The sequence below is a fragment of the Panthera leo genome, chromosome D2 (assembly GCF_018350215.1).
Source record: "Panthera leo isolate Ple1 chromosome D2, P.leo_Ple1_pat1.1, whole genome shotgun sequence".
NCBI lineage: Eukaryota > Metazoa > Chordata > Mammalia > Carnivora > Felidae > Panthera > Panthera leo.
Window position 1 is genome coordinate 78,495,166 of NC_056689.1, and position 22,017 is coordinate 78,517,182.

The following is a 22,017-nucleotide window of genomic DNA, read 5'->3' on the forward strand; positions in this document are numbered from 1 at the left end:
ACACAGCCTTGGTTTTGATGAGCGGGCTAGTCCCCTGCAGGTGGGACGCCGTCCCACGGCCTCCCTTCTGCCTCCGCTCCACTAAGCAAGGTAAGGTATGGCTGTGATGGCACCAGAGAACGTCTGTTGAGGAACAAATGAATAGCGTGAGACATTAGACTGCTAGGGGACGTGCCCACGTCAGTCCAAGCCTGCTGGAGGATGAGCAGACCAGTAGTAGCTTGAAGAAGGTTGAGGTCAGAGGCCACTTCTTACAGTGGTGAGCCAGGCACTTAACCTTTCTGAAGTTCAGTTTTCTCGCCTGGAAAAACATGGGGCAAACAACCACAGTGGTGATAATAGTCACCAGTTTAGGGGATACTCTCCGGGACTGCGTGTCAGACGCGGTTCTCAAAGTGTCTCCTGTATCAATTCATGTAATTCTTGCACTGACCTTCCCTATGAGATAGGCAATTTTACCCCAGTGTACAGGTGAGGAAACAGAACGCACAGGACCTTGTGCCCAAGGTCACACAACTAAGGCAATCTGGCCTCCCCGTTCACGCTCTTAATTTTTGTGTCCTGCGTCTGTGCAAAAGGTGTCTTGGGGTATCTTCCAGGCCCGTTCTCTGCTTCTCTGAGAATTGCCCCTCCCCATCTCCCATATGTCCTTGCAGCCATATTTATGCTGTGATCTGTTCCTTGGCCACGGATCCGATCACAGGGGACCTTAGAGCCAAGCTGGGCCTTGTGTTCTGTCTGAGAATATGGAGCTGGGACTCTGGGATATAAGTTGATCTCCACTGTTTACGTAAACGTATAGTGCCAGGTGGTAGGGGGTGTCTCTGTTTTCCCCCCTCAGTGTCCAAAGCAGAGAAAGGAGAGAGTGGGTATCTGATTCCTGCAAAAAAGGGGCTCTGATGTGAAGATCACATTAAACAATGCCTGTAGACAGGACTTCATATACTCTGATCATTTAGGATGCTTTAAAAGTTCATAGGTATTACGCCCTCGCATCCTTTTTAGATTAAGTTTAGCCAAGATGAATTCCCTGCGCTATGTTAGTTTGACGGGAGTATTCTTATTTCACAGAGATGATGCTATGCCCATGGGGCCATTTTTCCACCTGGGGGATGGGTGGGGACACCCGTGAGACTCCCTGAAAACGCCCATCTCCCCAGCAGCCTCAGCCACATGGCTTGAGTTCCATTGGTAACATTCTGGCGGCAACAAAGGAAAAGGTTGCGCAGGTCGCCGTGGGCCTTTGTGGAGGACTGCTAATCTCCCCCAAATCACTGGCCTTTGAATCTCTATTGCATCCAGCTTTCTTTTTGTATATCGGCTCCATTAAAAGTGATTAAAGTGGAGATCTGATTGGATAAGGTCATCCAAATTCTGTAAACGCCACTTGCACACAAACGGACGCTTGCAATCAGTTTAATTTTTCAAATAAGATGATTAAATTCTATTATCGTCAGACCATTTTTTATTAAGAAAAACCTTTTAAAATGTTAATTATCGGGGCCCTTGAAACACTTTCATCTTCCCCGACTTCGCTCTTGAGCGGGAAGTATCTGCGTGTTCCCAACACCAACCAAAGGGAGGTGCAGGCTCCCCTATTTTACATCTGCAACTATTTTCCTTTGCTCTAATATTTACGTGAATTTAACTTTAATTTTTCTGCCTTTCATCTTCTGAATTAGTCGTATAATGCACAGATCGCTCCTTCGCGGCTTCCTTCCTGTTTATTTGCCTTAACAATAGATTCATTAACTAGATTTGGGTGCTCAAGCCATGCGACCACATTCATTTCAAAGGAAGATTTAATGGCATTTCATATTTTTCTACATTAAGGAAGATTAAAGTATATTACAATACCCTTTGCTGCCCTATTTTCTTCATTTTAGAAGTGGTCAGTTTTAACATTTTTTCCCCCCTCTCTTTCTTTCATCTGCAGTGTTCGATAAATTGTCCAGGCCCTTTCAGATGATAGGCCCAGCAAATTGAGTTCTATATTACGACTCAGAAGCATTGTTTAGCCCATCAGCAGTCAGATAAAGCACCCCTATTCACACAGGACATCAAAAGAACAAATATATGTTCGAAGTGGGTAAAAAGAGGACTGAGGCTCAGATACTTCATTTTCTTAATTGTTAGTGATTATTGGGCCAGTTTCAGGGTGATCATTTTGCGGACTCTGAACCTATACTTACTTGCCTGATGTAATAGTGCTGTGAAATCTACATCCGTGTCTGCATAGACCTGGATCCAGATTCATGGCCACAAACGACACCATTTGCAGACAGGGCGGGGGCGTCATCTTTTTAATAGCCCAAGGGGCAGGCACACTCACCTTTTAATAGTGGGCAGTAGTGTGAAATGCAAGATTCGAACTTATGCCTTTTTATTTCAGCCACGTACCATCTTGTGAAATAGTCAGGAGACTTTGAGGCATTCTCAAGCTAGAACAAGGGAGAGATTAAGATTGAAGCTTTTTTATTTTTATTTTTTGTAAGGTAGGGGAGGTCAAGGCTGTCAGGTGGCCCCTGGGCCGAAGTTTTATTCAGGAGTGCCATCCATCAGCCCAGATCATCACAGGGAGCCCTCCCCCATCTCAATAAATGCAGCATAACCTCGCTGGACACAGACCCTAAACAAAAAGTTTGGGGATGTCAGTGCGATGTGGGAGGAGAGGGCAGAAGACAGATTTTACGACAGTACAATCATGGGGTGTGGGTTTTAGGCAATAAGCAGGTAGCCTAGTTTTCTCAAAAGAAAAAAGAAAATAATGGAAAAGTGTAACATTCATTCGGAGGCCTCAAAGGCATAAAAAACCCAATTCCAACTGTTATAGGTCCCTGCAGGAGTCTACAAAAGAACTAAGCTTTTTAAGTAAGAAAACTAGATTCTGGCCCACAGGGCCCTGTCACAGCTGCTTAATGGATGAAACTCTTTGGATATAAATATGCTGTTTACTTCTCAGCTTCAGCTTTCATAAAATATAACCTTTTTATGATTTACGACCCACAGAAAAACTGGAGGATGGATTTTTAGCTCTGAATTGGTTGGATGTCAACAAGAAAAATATAGACAACATATCGAAGTAGCAGGGTGTTAATGCCACACAAAATGATGAAATTATTTTTGTTTAGAAAAGTTAAGTTTGTTCTTAAAGTTGTTGGCGGATGGCAGTTGTGAGAGGCAGGGCTCATGAAAACCTGTGAAATGTCTCCCGTTTTCATGTGCTTGGCCAGTGGCTGAGAAGTTTGGGCATATTGACTTCAGTCCTCAATCAATAATGTCTTGTTGAAAAGTTTAGGCCAGCCACAGATTCTTGAAAAGCGGGAACGGTCCTTCTTTGTCTAAATCATTCATTGCTACATTTTGGTTATGTTTTCCCCTAAGAGACGTAGAAGCCGCCCCTGATCCTGCCACAGGAGATGACAGAAGAAGACTTTTTTCCAGAAAGATGATTGCAAAAATGAAAAGCAAAACAACAAATAAGCAAACCAAAAATCAAGTGAGCAAACAAACGAAACCCCCAAATAAGCAAGCAAGCGAGCAAAAGCAAAACCCTCGAATCGAAAGCAACTACAAACTCCCCCTAATCAATCACAAAGGCCAACCTGGTCTTTGGGTGTCAGACTGGAAAAAGATTGCATGCTAACTTGGCATTCAGGGATTTCTATTTGTTTTACAGCTTTTTTAGTTTAGTATACAAATATATATTTCTATATCCAGTTTGTCTTTTGTTCGTCCCTTAAAAAAAATCATATAACATTAAGGTTCATTTTTTTTTTTTTTTTGATGGGTGTGGAGAGAATCTGATACGAGATAGATTGGCTAGAAAGTTTGAAAATAGGATTGCCAGTTAAAGGAATGAGGTTGTCAAAACCAAAGAGCTTTTCTCTTTTGACTCTTCCAAGCACTGAAAGAAAGAATTTACTGTGTGCTTTGAAAGCTACACTTAGCAAATTAAAATCTCTTGCTCTGGACGTTGGAAGACCAGACCTTTAGTCTGTCTACAGTCTAGAAAGAGCAGAGGTGTGAGGCCATGCCTTGGAGGGCTGTCTTGTGGTGACCCGAATGGAAGAGATCCTTCTCACCCACTGTTCTCTCATTTTAGACAAAAGATCCACCAAGAAGAACACCAAAGATGCCCACCCACATCCTTGGGCAGCCATCCATAACCTCTGTCCCTGGGAGAGACCTGTAGCCCTAGAAGGTAGAGCTGCCACAGCCATGTGGTTTAGGGGGACAAAGAACATCGGCCAGAATTTTCATGAGTGTCAGCACCTACCTGTAGAATATCTCAACTCTTGTATTCTTTAGTCAACCAAGGTTCAGGAGGTAACTTCAAGAAGTCTCCTGGCTTTCTGTTTATTTTTAGAGGAACATGCTGTTTATCTTTGGTTAGAAGTCCTCAGGGTGGGGACGCCTGGATGGCTCAGTCAGTTAAGTGTCTGACTCTTGATTTTGGCTCAGGTCATGATCTCACAGTTCATGAAATCAAGCCCGAGGGGGGCTGTGCACTGACAACGAGGAGCCTGCTTGGGATTCTCCGTCTCTCCCTCTGTCTCTGCCCTTCCCCTGTTCACTAGCACATGTGTGCACATATGGTCTCTCTCTCTCTCTCTCTGTCAACATAAATAAGTAAACTTAAAAAAAAGAAGCAGAAGAAGTCCTCAGGGTGGAGAAAAGGGCTGTGTATTCTCAGCCAGGACCACTCAGTCAAGCTAGGAGCCAGTGCTGAGTTCAGGCAATGTTTTGTAAGCAGTGAGGAGTGCCTGAGGGCCCTTAAGGTCTGTGTTGGCTGTTAGGGGAATATTAAGATAAATTTCCTCATGTACTCAGTCCATATAGATTGTGTACTACAAACCAGATGCAATACAAGGTGTTTGGACCTAAAATAGTGATTTCATTCCCCATGGGACTCTCATTTTAGAAGGGGGATCTATAAGCCCACAGGCAATTACGATCTAAGTGGATCAATTTTTAGGCCCCTTTGAAATCACATGGAAAGGGATTGATAGGGATAGGGGTGGTTATCAAGGAAGGCTTCCTCGTGGGAGAAGCAATCGGTGTTTCTGGAAGCAGTGGAACCACACCACATGGAAATGTTTGGAAGTCGACAACTTTATGGAATGATAAAAGAGCAGACGAGATTCAGGACGGCCCGAGTATGGAGTATACTTAGATTAAGCATCAGTTCATAGTTCAGAATGGTGTTCCCCAATCTTTAGTGAGTGTGTGGTGGGGTGGCGTAGGGTGTAAGGGAGAACTCTTGAAAAACACGGACTGCTGAGTTCCAACCAGAGAATGGGCTTGGCCCTCCGTAGCCCAGCACGCATGGCCCAAGGCTTCAGGTTAGAGACCATTCAGAAAACCCATGAGAGCACATGCCTCCGAGTCAAAACCTTGCATGAATCCCTGCTTAGACCGGAAAAGTCAGACCTGAGGGGTGCCTGGGTGGTTCCGTCGGTTAATTGTGCAACTTTGGCTCAGGTCATGATCTTGTGGTCCATGAGTTCAAGCCCCACGCCAGGCTGTGTCCTGACAGCTCGGAGCCTGGAGCCTGTTTCAGATTCTGTGTGTGTCTCTCTCTCTGACCATCCCCTGCTCACACTCTCTCTCTCTCCAAAATAAATAAATATTTTAAAAATTAAAAAAAAAAAAGGCAGACCTGAGATTGGCCCAGATATTGTCCAGGGAGCATTGCAAACCTTGAGGGGCAGTTCCTTGTAACCTCGTAATCCCACGAGGTTCACCCTCAACCCCAGAGGCCAACCTTGACCCTCTCATGTCTTCCAGAGCAGACTGAGGGTTTGCTCTGCCATTGATACAAACAATGTCCGTTTATTCTGCACATATTGGGTCCTTGCCTAATCCTGTGGTGTGGAGAGGGATGTGGCCATGTTAAAGGCCTTGCCGCACCGGCGGGGACTTCAGAACAAGGTTTTGTTACTTTTCCAGTTTAAATGAAGTAACTCCAATGCTCATGGCTCCTGCTTCAAGAATCCCCTTCTTTGCTTTCCAAGGACCTCCTCCCAGGAACACAGGCATCTATGCCTAGTCCAAGGGATCAGTCCTGTGACTCTCCCCTTCCTAGGCCTTGTATCTATCTGGACATAACCATAATTGCACATGGTATCAAAACCATCAACATTGTCATCGTCACCATCACCACCGTCAGCATCAACATCAGCATCATCATGACCGCATCCTAGAGCTGCTTTATGCACACAATTGCTTGCAATCCCCCTAACAGTCCTGGGGGGCGTGTGGGGTGGGATTATTGTCTCCATCTTACAGATGCAGAAACTGAGCCTCAGAGGTTATGGCTTTTTTTCCAGATCACGCGGAAGGCGTGATCCCTTGCACACAACGAAGCCAGCTCCGCCTGCCAAAGAGATGTCAGGAACGAGAGCTGAAAAGAACGTTTCCGTTTCGGGCGGGGGGCACTGCCGTATAGCAGTGCCTTGCAGAGAAGAACGTACCAGCTGCCAGACGTGCCCCACGTATGCTAGCTGCCCTCAATCTCTCTGGGTCAGGGAGAAGGCCCATCCAAGGGGGTAAACACAGGCTGCAGAGCTGGGAAGTCAGAGATCTCTTTGCCTCCTTCAGGGCTTAGTTTAGGAATTACAGATGCTCAAGGAAGAATGAAGCAGGCTTGACGCAGGCTGGGGAGATGCCTAGGGCTGGGCTGAGGGCTCCTCAGGAAGGATCTCTTCCCGAGGATCCTGACAGCAATGCCCTGGAATTATTCTTCCCCAAGACCTGGGTCAAGAAACTTACCAGACATTCTTAAAGAACTGATAGCTCAGTGTGGTCCTCAAGAGAGGTTTGCAGACCTGTCCTGGGAGTGCGTGTGAATCGGTGGGTAATGAGGCGCCTTCGCTGCTCGGGGCCACAGGGCCTTGGGGCGCTAGGAGCCAAGTAGGGCTTCCCCTGTGTATCCTGCCACCATGCCGGGCAGTCTGGGATACCAAGAAACGGAGATAAGAACGCTTCCTGCCCCTGGGGAGAGGGTGTGGGTGGGAGGGTGTGGTGGGCATTTTGCCGTCCAGAGACAGGTCACAGAATGCACTCATTTGAGGAGCCCGTGAGGCTCCAGCCCAGGAATCACCCTGTGTGGAGGCTTGAGGACCAATGGGGCAGAGGGAACAGGTGCTCTGAGTTGGAGAAGAAGGAAGCTTCTTTAGACGGGGATACACAGCCTTGATCTGGGCGGGCGTGAGGAGGGGAGCTGGGGATAATGGAAACCCCAGCAATGGCGAGTGACACAGCCAGAGAGAAGCCAGAGAGAGATGGACTGTCTCTAAATGTCACTTTCTTCATCTAAAAATGGGGCTCTGGCACCTGGGTGGGTAAGTCGGTTAAGCCTTTGACACTGGCTCAGGTCACGATCTCGCGGTTTGTAGGTTCAAGCCCCACTTCGGGCTCTGTGCTGACAGCTCGGAACCTGGAGCTGCTTCAGATTCTTTGTCTCCCTCTCTCTCTGCCCCTACCCCGCTTGCATGCTCTCTCTCTCTCTCTAAAACAAAAACATTAAGAAAATTTAAAAAAAATGGGGCTCATGATGTGTCTCTTCATGCACAGTGGTCACAGTCAGGTTGGGAGTTGTTTTCTTGGTTGAATTAGTTCTGGTTTTGTTTTTAGTCTTTTCCAGTGCAAATCTCTGGGGGCCCAAGGGTGCTCAGTAAATATTTGTTAAGCTCTTGAAGGCGGAGCAGGGGTTCGTGTGGCCCGCAGGGCAGCCATAATTATAATGGAACAAGAAGCCCTACAGGCCCGTCTAGACTCGGAGTGACGGCAGGAATCGATGGGCGTCGAGGAGAGGGAGGTGAAGGAGGTAAGACGGGCTGAAATGAGCAGTGGCTGGGAGTCAGCCATTCTGGGTTCTGTTCTCATTCTGCCTAAGGTTTCAGGGTGGCTTTGGGTGAGTTCCTGAGCCGGTTTCCTTGATCAGAACAGAGGTGGGGGGTGGTCTTCAAAAGGCTCTTCCAATGCCGACATTCTGAGAATGTGTTTGGCGTTGAACTACTGTGGACCTAGAGACTGCGCCCCGCTGGACCCTGTCCCCCAGGCCACCATGTTGTGAGACAGGCGTTTCCATTTTACAGATGTGGAAACTGAGACCAGGGCGCAAATCTGGTTGTCAACAAATGCAGTGCTGGGTCCTGCTCTGTCGTCTTAGGTGGCGCTCTAGGTCGTAACCCTGTCAACCAAGGGATGCCACTGTGCCAAGCTGCGGACTGGAACCTCCAGGGCGACCACGGAGCGTGGTCCCGCTGCCACCTACATCCCCGCTTCCTGTCAACCATTAGCCTGGTGACAAGAAGTCCATGCCAGTGTCCTTACAAGCTGTAGAGTGCAGAGTGTTCTGAGGGCCTGTGAGCCGTGAGTCTTTCTGCATCAGAGGACTGTAGGGCCAGGAGATCATTTCTGTCTCCTGCTCACTCCAGGATGTGGTGGGTCCCGGAGAAAGAAGACAAGCCTAGAAGTCAGGTCACTTGTCCCCAAATAAAAGTCTCCCATTCTTTCTCTCTTCCCCTTGGAGTTCTTTCATCTTGGCTCACAGGGGGCGTCTTTTGAAGGTGGGAGCTCAAACTCCCATCTCCTATGGCTCTTCTGGTTGAACTCCAGGAAAACCCATCCCTATTGCTTTTTGACCTTCAGCTCTCCTCAGAATCCCGGCCCCAGTTTCCAGGCTGGCCCTGCCACAGCTAACTAATATCCAAAAGGAACAATCGGTAGGAAAAAAAAAAAAAATCTTGGTGCTTTAATTAAAAACCCATGTTTGGCTTGTGTTCAGAGGCATATTTTTGCATCTTAAAATGTTTCTTTTCCCTTTGTAGTTGGGCTTTGCTTATAAATAGGGCTGGCTTGGAGTCACATTAATTTAATTTTATCTGTGATCCAGATCAGCCTAGAATGCTATTAATTTGGGTTTGACTGCCAGCAGAAAACAGCATTCACTAATATCCACTTTTTAGCTAGGTAATCGTGTAGTAATTAGGATGCGTGTTGTACATAATCTTGATTTAAATAATCCTCGGTTAGTTTTTTGTCTACATAGATAAAAAAGCTATTTTGTCAGTATTTTGGAAGTAGGAAATCATCTTGATTATTTTAATCAAAATCAGCATTTGTGAATTGTGGCGTTCTTTTATGAACAATTAATGTACAAGGCAGAGATTTGTCTCCCTGCCCTGCGTTGTAGATCTGTCTTGAATGCATTAAGATAGAGGAGAAGTGGCAGTCTTGAGGCCCCCAACCCACACTGGTCTCATCTCTAGGTCTTGGTGGCCTGAGGGTTAGCCCTGGAGCAATTCCAGGTGATTGCAAATCCTGGCTCTGTCACTCAGAAATGGCAGGTAAGGTAAGGACCTTGGCAGGTACTCACATGACCATGACGGTTGTTCGGATTCCTCATTTGTAAACGCGGAGACTGATACCTGCCTGGGGATGAGTTGTGGCGTGTTGAATTCCCCCCAGTGTCCTTTCCGTATGCTTTCATCGCCAAGAGGCAGTGTCCCACAGTGATCCAAAGCAGGGATTGGCAAGCTTTTTCTGCAAAGAGCCAGACGGTAAATATTTTAAGTTTTGCAGGCCGTACATTCTCCGTTGCATCTACTCAGCTCTGCCGTTGTAGCTCAGAAGCAGTCATAGACAATACACAGATGAGCGGGCGTGGGTTTGGGCCACCTGTCACAGCTGGCCAAGCTCTGCTCTGGAGAAAGGCTTAGGAATCAGACGACCATAACGTGGAATCCGGTCTCATACTCAACTCTCACGTGTGACCTTGGACAGAGTATGTAAGTTTTCCTTTGTCCATACCAACCACAAGGGTTAGGGGCGGAGAGAGAGACACACACACACAGAATCCCAAGCAGGCTCCAGGCTCTGAGCGGGCAGCACAGAGCCCGACACAGGGCTCGATCTCACGAGCTGTGAGATCATGACCTGAGCCGAAGTCGGACGCTCAACCGACTGAGCCACCCAGGCGCCCCAGTCACTGACATTCTTACTCGTGATTGCCTGTGTCTCTTTCCTTGAGCTTCATCCATGTCTTTCCTTTGTTTCGGCTAACAGGAGTGATGTAGGGGAAGTCACAGGGCCAGTGGCCTGGGTTCTGGGATCTGCTGGGGTGGACTGGGAGCTCTGTGGCTGGAGAAGCTGGTGTTGGGGATGTGGAATGCTGGTGCTACTCCCACGACGGCCGCTGGGCTTGGCAGAGGGGATGGTCATTTGTAACATGTGTCCTTTGTAGTCTCTTTAGTGCCACCAGGTTTTTCACATTTTGGTGCTTTTTGTTGGTGATCTTAAAACAGCGCCCAGATGTAGGGAAGTGCTGTGTAGTACCCCCAAGAGTAAGAAGGCTGTGATGTGCCTTACATTAGATAAGTTTCATTCAGGGGTCAGTTACAGTGCTGTTGGCCGTGAATTCGGAGTTAATGAATAAACAATGTATATTAAATAATATGTCTTTTGGGGGGGCCTTAGTGGCTCAGTCGGTTGAGCATCTGACTTTGGCCTGGGTTGTGGTCTTGTGGTTTGTGGGTTCAAGTCCCGTGTCGGGCCCTCTGCTGTCAGTGTGGAGCCGGCTTCGGATCCTCTGTCCCTCTCTCTCTCTGCCCCTCCCCTGCTTACGCTCTCTCTCTCAAAAATAAACATTAAAAAATAAATAAATAAAATGTCTTTAAACAGAAACACACATAAAATAAAGTTGTCTATTTACTGATTTTTGAAACTGTGCCCAGGGGCGCCTGGGTAGCTCAGTCAGTTAAGTGTCTGACTCTTGATTTCATGATCAGGTCATGATCCCAGGATTGTGAGATCGAGCCCTGTGTTGGGCTCCATGCTGAGTGTGGAGATTGCTTGGGATTTTCTCTCTCCCTCTCTGCCCCTCCACCACTAACATGCACGCAAGCATGTGCTCTCTCTCTTTCTCTCTAAATGAATAAACATTAAAAAAAGAAAGAGAGAAAATGTGCCCAGAGGCTCTTAGGGACCCAACTCTATTTCCCATGGGGCAGTGGCTTAGTATTTGTTAATTCAGTGTTCACGGTGACTTTATCGACAATGAATACTACAGCTGATGAGTATCTACTGTGACCTGTTATACAGGTCATTGTATACCTTAGAAAGAAGGGTTTCAGTTGTATGATAAGGGTAGAAACCAGATTGCAGCATTTTGAGGATTGAATGGGAAGTGAAGAAATGTGGAGAGCAAGTGTAGACACGTCCTTCGTGAGGCTGAAGTGAAAGAAGGAAGAGCAGAGATTTTTTTTTTTTTTAATTTTTTTAGAGAGCGAGAGAGCGTGCATGAGTGAGGTAGGGGCAGAGAGAGAGGGAGAGAGAATCTTAAACAGGCTTCATGATCAGCACGGAGCCCGATGTGGGGCTTGATCCCATGACCCCGAGATCAAGACGCGAGCCAAAATTAAGACTCGGACACTCAACTGACTGAGCCACCTAGGTGCCTGGAGAGATTGTTTTACATGTGGTACATGATCTAGAAATGATTGCCTGCGGACTTGAGAGTGAACTCTGAAATTTAAGTTTCTTAATGGATTCTTATGTTTTATATTAGCTGGACTCTTTCTGTCACTTTGGAGACTCTGTAGCCTTAATTAAATAATTTAATTAACTAATTAATGAATTTAGTTTCTGTCAAGAACCACCCCGAAACACATTACATGGAGTTGCCTACATGAGGAACAGTTTGGTTAGGAGATGATACCTGTGGCTGGAGCTTTGTGGCTTTCCATTGAGACTGATATTTGAATATTGTGTCTTTAAACCCTGTCCGTTTGGTTGGATTTACCAGATAAAAATAGGATGCCCAGTTAAATTTGAATTTCCAGTAAGCAACAAATATTTTTTTAGCGTAAGTATAGTCCACGCCCGACTTTCTGCATCAGACAACTCTCTACGTTGCTTCAAATGTTTGGTCTCCCTGCTCGGACTGGGGTCATGCTGGCGTCTTGGGACTCCTGTTTCAGGGGATAGAGGGCTTTGGGATTCACCAGCACCTCTCCCTGAATGAATTTCAACCTGACACATAGGTCACTTACGAGTCAGACCATTGCAAATATACTAAAAATCCAGCTCACCAATTATAGGTGGTAAACTAGCATTCAGAAAGAAACCTAATTTCATTCTCAATTCCATGGCACTTTCCCTGGCAGCACAGTAAGGAATGAGGCAGGGTAGGTTGTGGATCTGGAAACCTGTGGATCATCTCACCTTTGTCCCTGACCTGCTGTGTGACCTTAAATAGGTCAGGTCCTCCTTCCGAGTCTTGCTCTTTGGATCTGAGTCAAGATATTGCGTGGGGGTGGTTCACAAGGCCCTTTGCAGCCCGAAAACCCAATGAAACATTGAAAAATAGGCAGATATGATGGTCTTAATTTAAAAACCTAGAATTTTTCCATCTGGAGGCGAACTTACTTGGTCATGATTAAAAAAAAAAAAAAAAAAGATGCGTTATATTTGTTTCCTAAATGCTTAAAAACATGATTGACTATAAGAAAGAAAATCCCCAAACCCTTAAGGAAACATTACATTTTATGGTGTATCCTCTTTTCCATTGAGGGACCATTTGCAATCTGTTTAGGGTAGAGTAGTGTCTGAATCATTACCACGACTCTGCACCGAAGGCAAGCATTTTCTCCAGCTGGAGAATGCCTGGGACTGATGCTGCAGCTCGCGGGCAGCTATGCAAATGCATCCTGGTGTACAAACCTGCGGAGGCAAAGCAAGGCTGAGGCCAGGGGCCACACGCATGATTAACAGCCACAGAGCTGGTGACAGCAAAGACTTTCTTGTGCCCAATGCTTCCTTTGTCTCCGGGCGCCGTTCTAGACCGACTCTGCGCGCTTTGTCTTTGGTTCCCACTATGGCCACCACCGCACAGTGGTCCACGCAGCACTAGCCTTATTTCTTTCTCTCTTCTTGTGCAGAGGGGAGTTGGACTGGGGGACCAGGCAGGAGGAAGAAGGCTTCATCTTCCAAGGCTGGAGAAGAGAAATAAAATGTCTATTATCCTTATTTTAGAGACGAAGAAGCTCAGAGAGAGAGAGAGAGAGAGAGAGAGAGAGGTTAAGTGGCTTTCTAGGTCTCCTGCCTGCCGGCAGCACAGCTGGTGTTAGAACCCAAGACTCTGGCTCGGAAACCTCCTCCCAAATGTATCTTTCGCCTGGACCCGAAAAGGGAAAAAATTCAAATGGTATTTCGAATGTTGACACTTTTATTCCCAGGGCCATAGAAATGAAGAGCTGTGAAGTCAAGAGCATTAGCCTTGATTACCGGCTCCAGGAGGTGAAAGCCTATTTGTGTTTCACACATAGATTGAATTTCTTGAAGTAGTCCCGGCAAACACTTCCAGGTAGTGGACTCTCTGATTTAAGGTAGAAAGCTGTAATTAAATATACCCATCCTTGTGAATCACAACAGAGATACGCCATGCTAGGAAGTCTTCCCTGCTGTGCGTATCTTGGCTCTTTGTAATGTGTAATGCATTTGCATTTATTTGCATGCATGCTTAATGTTTTGAAACAGTGCATCACGTCAGGGATGGGTTGCCTCATTCCTGAGGACTTGGATGGTGCAAAACAAGCCAACTTTTCCATTCTGAGGAGGCAGTAAAACCCAAGAAGAGAGAGCATGAGACCAGAACCTTGAGTTCGGATCGCACGTTGGACCCTTAGACTCTCTAGTGATGGAAGGCATCACCTTCCTCTTGGAGGCAGGGCCTTTGCACAAGTTGATTCCCTTGCCTGGGATGTTCTTACTAGATATGTTCTCAGGTACATGAAGATATTCAGGGGCTGACGAAGGGAAGAGCCTGGCCTAAAGTGGGTACAATCTCCAACCCATGTCACATAATCCCTGTTTCCCTTTTTCTCCTTAAGGGGAGTTGACCTTGGGTGACCAGGGAAGGCAAGACTGATTTACTTCTACAGCTGCTAGGGGCCAGGCTCCAGGGAACGGATGATGAAGGAGGTAGGACTTCACCCAGAATGAGCTCCCAGCTGAGACAAGATGAGGGGAAAGGTGTCTCACTAGAGGATAAAAAGCAGTGCTTGAAAGTTTGACAGGAGAGTTCTGAGTTGGAAATTTTTCCCAAGGGCATAGTTGTGCCATTGTGAGAGTGTAATTCCTCACTTTGAACTATGAGAATGAGGCTGGATTCCTCTATCAGGTTCGAACCTCCTCCAGAAGACTCCATTGCCAAGTAATCTGAAGACCCAAAGTGTAAAATTTGGTTTAGTAAAAATGATCAAATTTATTCCAAAGCAATCATGCCTGATATGGGAGGAAGGCCTGTTAAACACTTCACGAGGGGCATCTCATTTGATTTTTACCACACTTCTGTGAGGCCCAGACTCTTACTCTCATCTTACAGGTGGGGAAAATTAAGGCTCAGAGGCTCAAGTAACTTGCTTGAGGTCACACAGCTATGTAAGTAGTTAGTATGGTTTGGTTTGAAGACTGCCATTGTAATAAACCATCTAAAAAAGTTGAGACATGGCACAAAAACAGACACTCAGATCAATGGAATGGAATAGAGAACCCAGAAATGGACCCACAAACGTATGACCAACTAATCTTTGGCAAAGCAGGAAAGAATATCCAATGGAAATAAAGACAGTCTCTTCGGCAAGTGGTGCTGGGAAAACTGGACAGCGACATGCAGAAGAATGAACCTGGACCACTTTCTTACACCAGACACAAAAATAAACTCAAAATGGATGAAAGACCTCAATGTAAGACAGGAAGCCATCAAAATCCTCCAGGAGAAAGCAGGCAAAAACCTCTTTGATCTTGGCCGCAGCAACTTCTTACTCAACACGTCTCCAGAGACCAGGGAAACAAAAGCAAAAATGAACTATTGGGACCTCATCAAAATAAAAAGCTTCTGCACAGCGAAGGAAACAATCAACAAAACTTAAAGGCAACCGACAGAATGGGAGAAGATATTTGCAAACGACATATCGGATAAAGGGTTAGTATCCAAAATCTATAAAGAACTCACCAAACTCCACACGCGAGAAACAAACAATCCAGTGAAGAAATGGTTAGAAGACATGAATAGACACTTCTCTAAAGAAGACATCCAGATGGCCGACTGACACATGAAAAGATGCTCAATGTCACTCCTCATCAGGGAAATACAAATCAAAACCACACTGAGATAAGACCTTCTGCCGGTCAGAGTGGCTAAAATGAACAAATCAGGAGACTATAGATGCTGGAGAAAATGTGGAGAAACGGGAACCCTCTTGCACTGTTGGTGGGAATGCAAACTGGTATAGCCGCTCTGGAAAACAGTGTGGAGGTTCTTTTGCAGCAACGTGGATGGAACTGGAGAGTGTTATGCTAAGTGAAATAAGTCATACAGAGAAAGACAGATACCATATGTTTTCATTCTTATGTGGATCCTGAGAAACTTAATAGAAGACCATGGGGGAGGGGAAGGAAAAAAAAAAGAGGTTATAGAGAGAGGGGGCCAAACCATAAGAGACTCTTAAAAACTGAGAACAAACTGAGGGTTGATGGGGGGTGGGAGGGAGGAGAGGGTGGGTGATGGGTATTGAGGAGGGCACCTGTTGGGATGAGCCCTGGGTGTTGTATGGAAACCAATTTGACAATAAATTTCATATTAAAAAAATAAATAAATAGCTTGCAAAAAATAAATTAAAAAAATTTTTAAATTTTTTAAAAAATTTAAAAAAATTTAAAAGTTGAGACAAAAGGAACTTCATCTGATAAGATATGTAGGACTTCCCCTGGGCAGACTTTGTAAGAATCACCATGATAACATACCTTTATGGGTCAAGATTTTACATTTGACTTTTAATTTTTAAATTTTATTTCTGTATTTTTAAAATTTGACTTTTAAAAAAGAAGCCATCGTGCCAAAGTGGGAAGGTTTCAGCCATGTAGTGAGTTCTCCAGATTCTCATCTAGAGGCAGAGTAGACCTGGAGAAATCATTTCCTCACATTAGGACTTCCCTTTGTATGGAGTATTTAAGCTGCAAGGAGCTTCAGGACCTTGAGAGACATCTTGTCCTGTGGGTCCACCTCCAGTCCAAGAATGCCCTTTGAACACCAAGTTTTTCCTGAGCACATAGCTATTCTTTCGTTTCATCTCTTGATAAGACTCCATAGTGTAGGGGTTCTTGAGCCCTGTTAACAATAATTCTGCTGTTGTCCTGATCCATTGGGAACCCCAGGAGTCTAGCTCCTCCGGGACTGCAGAAATGGGACTGGCTCGGGGGCACAGGATGCCATCAGGAAAGTGTGGGCACAGCTGGCTCTTATGCCCGGGCTCTCGACCCCTGGGTTTGTGGGCTTTTGGCAATGCCTCACAAACACTACCTAGCACGTGAGACAACTAGGAAGAAGCTGCCTCTCCTGAAGTCCTGTGGAACTGAGAGCTTATTATAAGACCCAGCGAGAATTGCTTACCACAATGTCTTGCTGAATCTCCTTTGTGAAGTTGGAAGAGTCCAGAACATTCTCCTAGTGTTGAATCTTGAAAACCTTGACAGTGGTTATCAGAGGCTTCTGGATTTTCCCTTTTCAAAGTTAAGTTTCCTTATCTTGGGATGAGAGAAAGGAGCATCCAGGAGAAAATGAAGGGGACAGGGAAGGGTCTGGGAGTCCAGAAACATGTCAAAACAGACTGGGGGCGGTTGGGCATAGTCATTCTCTGCAAGGGCACGAAGGGATGCTTCTCGGAAGAAGGAACTGACTTCTTTCTTAATGACCACGAGAAAGGCTGAAGTAAGGCCAACTGGTAGACCGGATGAGCCTTGAGCTACCTGTCAAGTCAGAGATCCTGTGGCTTGCCATGCACAAAACCCCTTCCTTATCCTTTAATTACTCTGATCTCCTCCTGCAGACTCTCTCCTTCCTACCACATAGGGACCAAAATGGATCCTCATATTCTAATGTCTGATTTAAAAAAAAAAAATAACCAGAGATACCATTATAACTGGCACAGGAGCTACAAGACAGCACAATTCAGCTCCTTCATTTCCCTAATAATGAATAAAATCACACCAGCAATTTCCCCTTGAATACATTTGTCAATCAAAGACCCAACACTTAGAGAGCTCCCCCCCAGAGTGTCCTCCAGGTACTATCTGTAAGCGAGAGGAAGCACACTTCTCAGCATCGTTATAACTGGAGCAAATAGGCTGAGAGCTTGTTTAATTTTTTAAAAGAGGGTTCTCCAGCTTTTGGCTAGTCTAATGAAAACCGGTCTGTGTCTACTTTGGCTGAATCCTTTGCACAATGACACTGCCCTGTTCTATAATTCCTGCTAATTGCCACTTGAACAAAAGCCACATTGTATAGCTTCTGGACTGCTCTGTAGTCTCAGAGTACAACCGGCCAGGATATCTAGCGCATTCTCATCGTGAAAGCTTCTTCCCCACGACTGGCTGTATTTATCTATACTGCAGGGGCTGAAAGCCTATTTTCAAACTGGGTCTGAGTGTATTCCATAGAAGAAAAATTTAGGCAGACCATGAGTTGGCAACTCAAATATTTGCATGCTGATGACATCATCTTTTAATACTTTTGTAGAGTAAGAATAGTTGTGACCTAATAAGTGAAGCCTTCAAGAACTTCTATTTTGAAATGAGCTCATTTGCTTTAGAAACTTAAGAGAGTTCATTGGAGTTTAGAGTGTTCAGGGATAGTAGAAAGTAAAATGGTGATGTTAGGGGGATCTGGCATGAATTTTTTCTATACCTTTGGCTTCTCGGTGACTTCATGAATGTTTTCTGGCTGTGAAGGGCCCTGTAAGTGAGCTTAGATGATTATCCGTGCCCAGAGAACCTTCCGTGCATGGGGTCTTGAAAACAGAGGCATGAAATTGTAGGGCTAGGGTAGAGGTCCTTATGGCCCAGTCACTCAACCATCCATTTTCAAAAGCTAATTTTAGTATCCTTGGACTAAATCAGAGAGTGGTCATCTGTGAGGTCCTGATAAAAACTATGTAAACTATTTCCAGTTTTAAGTATTTCACAGACATGCTAAAACCTAGACATAAACTGCCCTAACTCCTCTATCGCCCCACAGAGCACACTTTAAGAAAATCTAGCCTGGATAAATATGGTTGATCCAAGGACAAGGTCGTTATGGTGACTGGGCTGGGTGGGCTGCTATAGACTTTTGCAATTCACAAAGCAATCACTGTAAAAAGAAGGAGAGAGAAGTTTTGAGATAGAGTTGCCAATTTTTAATTTTGCTGGGTGAAGACATAAAAACAAGATCATCCACTATCGCCACCTTTCCATAAAAGAAAAAAACCACATTTTAATACAAAAAAGTAGTAAGGGTATATTCTTGGAATAAAGGAGAATCCTTTAATTGAGGAAATTTGGTTTTATTAAGAAAATATTAAATTTTTCCTTTTTAAAAAATTTACCCCAGATTTATCAAGCAGTGGTCTTGGTGTTGGCAACCACAGCCATAAGGATTTTGCCATTTCTTTCTTTGGAAAACAGTGTAGAAGCTACACAGAAAAGGTTTTGTTCGAGGGGCAATCGGCAGGCACAGTGGAGCAGGGCAGGGGCACCATGTGAAGGATTTAGCAAAAGCAGATTCAAATGCCCTGTACTGTATCTTTGCCCACCCTTTTCTCGGTGACCGTACAACCTCTCCCTGATCACAGGCAGTGGAGGGAAACTTACTATGTCTAAAACTGAATTTTGAGGTTGCTGTAGTTGTTACAAATCATTATGGTGAACTGAAACCCAATACCCACCCATTGTCCCTTGGTCTACCCTCTAGGGCCATAGGAAACAAGTTTAATTCCTTTCCCTTGTGACAGCCCTTCACAAACCTGAAGGCAGCCAGTCTGACCTTTTCCTGAAGACAGCCAGTGTGTCCTTCTTCCCCACTCTCTTGCCCTTCACCATGGGAAACATTTTGAATCCTTCCATAATTTCAAGACAGCTTATCATCCTGATTGTGGTATGTTGGCATTCAATTCGATTTGTCTTAAAATGTGTTGTACAGAACTCCGGACCTTGGAGAGACTCCACTGTCTTAGAGGAGGGGGGAATTATTGCCTCTCTTTTTCTGGATGTAGTTTGGTTTATTTGTTTTTAAGTAAAAACAATCTGATTTTTGAACTCAAACTTGAAACTAAAACCAGTAAAGTTTTTTTTTTTTTTCTAATGTTTATTCTAAGGGACAGTACATGAGCAGGAGAGGCTCAGAGAGAGAGGGAGACACAGAATCCAAAGCAGACTAGCACAGAGCCTGATGGGGGGCTTGAATTCACAAATTGTGAGGTCATCACCTGAGCCAGTCAGGCATTTAACTGACTGAGCCATCCAGGTGCCCCAAACCAGTAAAATTTTTATTCATATGTGGCCATTCAGTTGGTTGTCTCATTTTACAAATATGCTCATCTCATCTTCTTTTCCTGAACTTATTTCTGCCCTTACCACTCTCAACTATCCAAATTGATCCCTCATCAGGTCGGTGTTACCCTAATTCAAAACCAGAAAAAGACAGTACAAAGAAACAAACCAAAACTATACTTCAATAAATTTCATAAATATAGATGCAAAAATACTTACAAAATATCAGCAAAATGAATTCAGCAATACAAAAAAAGGATAATACACCATGATCAAATGGGGTTTATATCAGGAATATAAGGCTAGTTTAAAATTAAAAATCAACCAGTGTACATGGTGTGGCCAAGGGCTTGAGCTGGTCTTCTAGGGGTGGGTCTCTCCAAATGAAATCTTGCCATTGGCAATGACATGGATGGAGCTAGAGAGTATTATACTAAGAGAAATAAGTCAGAGAAAGACACATACCGTATGATTTCACTCATGTGCAGAATTTAAGAAACAAAACAAACATGGAATGGCAGGGGGAAGAGAGACAAACCAAGAAACAGACTCTTAACTGTAGAGAACAAACTGATAGTTACTGGAAGAGAGGTGGGTGGGGGGGATGGATTAAATAGGTGATAGGGTATTAAGAAGAGCACTTGTGATGAGTACTGCTGTTGTATGGAAGTGATGAATCACTAAATTCTACACCTGAGACCAATATTATGCTGTATGTTAACTAACTGGAATTTAAATAAGAACTCGGAGACAAAAATAAAAAATAAAAATCAATCAATGCAAATCACCATTTTGGCAGAATAAAGTAGAAAAACCATATGATTATTTCTCTATATGTTGAAAAAATATTCAAAAAGAAGTCAACACCCATGCATGATTAAAAAAAACCCTCAAAGCTAACTAGGAACATGAAGAACATGTCTTCAATTTGTTAAAAGGTATTTATGACAAACCTACACTGAATATCATACATAATGGTAAAAGACTGGATACTTTTCTGGTAAGATTAGGAAAAACAGGGATGTTTGCTCTCACCACTCCTATTCAACATTGTAATTGGAGATCTTAATACAAGAAGACAAGAAAAAGAAATAAAAAGCATCAGAGTGTAAGGGAAGAAGTAAAACCATCTTCATCAATGTGATTATTATGCAGAAAATCCTAACAAATGGATAAAAAAGTCTACTAAAACTAATAGTAAAGTGTAGACACAGGTCACTGTTAAAAAAAATCAATAGAATTTTTACACACTAGCAATGAACATTTGAAAAATTAAATAAAAATACTCTTTTCATGACATAAAAACACTAAATACTTACGGACAAATATGAAATACATATAAGACCTATTTACTGACAACCTCAGAACATTACTGAGAAATTAAAGAAACTAAATAAATGGGGGCGCCTGGGTGGCTCAGTTGGTTAAGCATCTGACTTCTGCCCAGGTCATGATCTTATCTTGTGGTTTGTGGGTTCGAGCCCCGCGTCGGGCTCTGTACTGTCAGCACAGAGCCCGGAGCCTGCTTCAGATTCTCTGGTCTCCCTCTCTCTCTGTCTCTCCCTCACTCGCACTCTCTTTCTCAAAATTAAACATTAAAAAAAATTAAAAAAAAAAACCAAACTAAATAAATGAAGAGGTATACCATACTCATGGATAGGAAAACTCAATATTGAATTACAGTGTCAATTTTCCCCAAATAAATAAATCTGTTGATTCAGTGGAATCATGGTCAAATATCTTAGGCTTTTTTGTTGTTGTTGTTGAAATTGACAAGCTAAAAATAATCAGGGAAAAACCCCAAACTTGGAGAACTTATGTTATTTCATTTTAAAACTTACTATAAGCCTATAGTTAACAAGTAACTATGCTATTTTTCTAAGTGTAGAAATATAGTTCAGTGGAACAGAATAAAGAGTCCAGAAATATACCCACATATCTATGGACAACTCATATTTGACAAGGATGCCAAAATAATTCAGTGGGGTAAAGAAAGGCTTTTTCAACAAGTGGTATTGGAAAACTTGATATCCTTGTGGGGAAAAAAAATGAACTTTGATCCTGACTCATACCAGAACAAATATTAACTCAAGAAGAATTATGGACCTAAATGTAAGGGCTAAAACTCTAAAACTTCTAGGAAAAAAAATGTGAGAAGATCTTTGTGATTTGGAAGTAGGCAAAGCTTTGTAGACCACAAAAAAACCCCACAAACTATAAACAAAAGAAATGATACACTGAACCTCATTAACATTTAAAACTTGTGTTCTTTGAAAGACACCATTAAGAAAATGAATAGACAAGTCCCAGACAGAAAATATTTGCAATATATATATTTGAAAAAGACCTTGTACTTAAAATATACAAAGAACTCTTCTAGCTCAATAATGAGAAGACAAACAACTTAATTTTTTAAATATTTGAAAAGATATTTGACAAAGGAAGATTTATGAATGGCCAATAAGTACATAAGAAGCTCAACATCAATAGCCACCAGGAAAATGCAAATTGAAATCATGAGACACCCTACTCATTCACTAGAGTGGCTAAAATTAAGAAGACTGACAATGACAGTAGTGGTAAGCATGTGGAAGCAGCTGGAACTTTCACACATTCCTGGTGGGAGTAAACAATGGAAGAGTC